Raw genomic sequence first — 3,375 nt, 5'->3', positions numbered from 1 at the left:
CTTTGTCATGTACTGTATGTCAATTGCTTTGCTACTGCAGCAAAATGAATCGCCCCTCGGGGATGAATGAAGGTCTTGAACTTTAGTGCTTTACTTGGGGGTAGTTTGCCAAGTATATTCTCGGTGGCCATTAGCTCACCCAGTAAGAGCGTTCCCCCATCTTGGCTGAGTCCTGCAATGGCGCAGGTTTGAATCTGACTTGCTGCTCTTTGCTGCGTGTCATCCCCCCTTTCATGTCTATCCACTGTCTCTACATGAAAAAGGGAAACGCCCCCCCCCCCCAAAAAAAAGCTTGCATATTCTCAACTGCTTAGAGCAGTTACATGACCATCCATCCCCAACCGTGCTTTCCAACAAGTCAGACTAGGGATTCTTCATCAGTTTCAAATCAATCGAATCATCAGCAGACCCAAACCGAATTTGCGGATTTCTTTTTTTACAGTTTTCAGCGGTGATCCAGAAAAAAACCCTGTGGAATTTAGTGTACTGTTTTTTTGGGAGATGTGTTGACATAACAAGTGTTAGATAGATAGATAGATAGATAGATAGATAGATAGATAGATAGATAGATAGATAGATAGATAGATAGATAGATACTTTATTCATCCCGAAGGAAATTTTAGGCATCCAGTAGCAAGACAACCATAACACAACAAACACATTTACACACACATATCACACATACATAAGAATAACGAGAAAAACAAATCACTCACAGAAATGCAATGACAATTTATTTTTTGTTTGTTTGTTATGTTTAAAATCTGTGGAAAATCCGTGGCATTCTGTGGCAGAAGATTCTGTTTAGCCCTGCTCATCAGCTCTACAGATTGCATAAAGGGCAAGTCGTCCACAGTGCACATGATCATAAAATATAAGTGGGGGCAAAACCTACAGTAGGCTGAGACCAGTGTTGTAATGTAACAAAGTACAACTACTTCACTACTGAAACTTATACTTTTACTCCACTACATTTCCTAAATAACGTTAAAATAAAATCAGAAGACATTTTTCATAGTCAAAAAGCAGGTTTGGCGACTCATTACTCCTAAATTGCTAAGAAAATGCACTCTCTATTCCAGCTGTTGCCACGCGGAAAAGAAAAACAACCATAGGCCAAAACTGAAGAAGAAGAGGAAGCATAGTGACTGATAGTGTCATGGAAGCACCTGGTGCAGGCTCTGCTGCTATGGTAACAGACGATGACCACCCTGACAACAGTGGTGATGAAGATAACGTTGCATACTTTTTACAATCAAGTTCATAATTCAAGTTTTTTTTTTTACTTTTACTTTGACATCTAATACTTAAGTACATTTAATATCAAAAACTTGCTTTTGATACTTAAGTACAGTAAATATCAGGTATTTTAAGACTTTTACTCAAGTAATATTCTAAAAGGAGACTGTAACTTCCACCAAAGTCATTTTCAGGTGAGATCCTTGTACTTTTACTCAAGTATACAAGACTGGCTGAGACTATATTTTTCCTACAGATTATCTGGAATGAGGAGTATCTACAAGTTCCCCAGAGTCCATCATAAACCACAGTATTAGGCTGCACACACACACACACACACACACACACACACACACACACACACACACACACACACAACGTGTGTGTAAAAACGTGTGTATGTTTATCTGATGAGCAGGTGGCATCCTTGGCAACAGTGTATGGATGAACTGTGTATTAGCACTTTGAGTAGTCGTTAAGACTAGAAAAGCGCTATATAAATACGCACACACATCAGCGTTGTAATTATGTCATACATGAAATCATCCAGATCTGAAAAATGGTCTGGGAGAGAAAGATTCACATACTCCTCTGTACCAGGAGGAGCGTGACTTACTGCATTTCTGTAGCGGTGCAGCTAAACCAGTCCTGGTGGAAACATAACAAGGCGATGGTTGCCATGTAAGGGCTGAGAATGAGACCCTGTAACCCTGGAGAGGGAAGATGTTCAGCAAGCACAATGCCAGGAATCCTTATGTCAATTACAGAAAAAGTCCCCTATAAGTCCAGAATGGGGTTGTGAAAGAACATTAATAACAACACACACTACCACGCATACACATAGCTCAGAGTAATCTTAGCTATGTTTTTTTTTCAGACACTACTGCTCCCACGGGTGACACAGAGAATCAGATTGGATCCATTATTATGCTTGGATGGATGGTGGTGGGTCGAGTCAAGAGGACAGACCCAATCAGTCTTTTCCAAAGTTCAAAGAGACAGGAGAAATGGCTGGGAGACATATACAGATCACTTATCTGTCAGCATGTCTGTGTGTATAATGTGTGTGTAATGTATTTGCATGTGTATGTGGTTTGTGTATGCTTGTGTGTGTGTGTGTGTGTGTGTGTGTGTGTCATTACTTCCCTCCGGAATCAATTTCCTCTAGGATGTGCCAAGGACAGCGGGGCAGACAGTTTGATTTGTAAAGCTTGAACCGAATGTTTCTCGGTGGCGGTCCACCTGAGCCCAACGGCCTGACGTCAGCAATACCTTGAAAACCCCTGATATTTCAAGGTGTGTACTTTCAGAAAACAGAAACAATGACACCGTAGAAGGTTCTACAACATGGAGGACTATCAAGCTGCCTTCAACCACAAGGGCCGTGACACTGCTGAGTGTGAGGAAAAATGTCTGTAAAATGCACAGAGGCAAAAATACTATTCTTGTACTTAAGGTAGGGACAAAAAACTGTTAACGTCTGGGGGCACAGGCACCGAGAATTATATGTTTTGATTACATCAAAGTGGGGACTACGCAGAAGAAAAGATAAGAGTTCAGATGCTGCTTCAAGAAGAATCAGTCGTTAATAATAATAAAAATAATGTGTCAGCTGTGCATCTGTGTCAGGAGGCAACACACGCGACATGTGAAACAGTGAAAACTGCTTTCCTAAAAGAAGCACGGGCTGTGATGACATAGTGTGAGGCATGATGTGAATATAATAGAATAATGAGTCTATTTCTGTTTTGTAGAACTGCGGCCCCACTTCCTTTTTTTCTCTCCCACTATCCCCCTTTCACGGCATTGATCTTCCAGGATCATCAACTTGCTAAATACTAAGGGCTGCATTCATCCCCCTATAGTATGGGGAATGGTGAAAATGGCCTAATTTGTAATAATTGCAGTGCTGTACCTTTGTGGGGGGTTGTTAATTGCCTTTGAAATCCACCTGGTGTTCGAATTATACTGTGCAAAGTGCTGCAGCCGCTCCAGGGGGACTGCAGTATCAAAGGAAACTGATTATGGAAACAAACTGAACTCCAGCCTGGTGCTGTACAGTGGCCCTGTGTTTTCCTTTGAGCTTACACTGTAAATAATGGCAGTTATTTACTTTAGATTTCACAGTAACACTAC

General features: G+C 41.1%; 1 long non-coding RNA gene across 1 annotated transcript; it reads right to left on the bottom strand.

Annotated features, from left to right (window-relative positions):
• Positions 1 to 124: 124 nt before the first annotated feature.
• On the bottom strand, positions 125 to 3,040 carry LOC116691667 (uncharacterized). The gene is made up of 3 exons (XR_004332528.1): positions 3,028 to 3,040; positions 973 to 977; positions 125 to 228 (listed from the first exon to the last, which is right to left on the bottom strand). It is a non-coding gene; the product is annotated as an uncharacterized LOC116691667 (long non-coding RNA).
• Between the last annotated feature and the right edge of the window lie 335 nt (positions 3,041 to 3,375).

The sequence above is a fragment of the Etheostoma spectabile genome, chromosome 6, assembly GCF_008692095.1.
Source record: "Etheostoma spectabile isolate EspeVRDwgs_2016 chromosome 6, UIUC_Espe_1.0, whole genome shotgun sequence".
In the NCBI taxonomy this organism is placed as follows: Eukaryota; Metazoa; Chordata; class Actinopteri; order Perciformes; family Percidae; genus Etheostoma; species Etheostoma spectabile.
The sequence above is the reverse complement of the archived record's forward strand: the minus strand, read 5'-3'. Positions and strand labels throughout refer to the sequence as shown.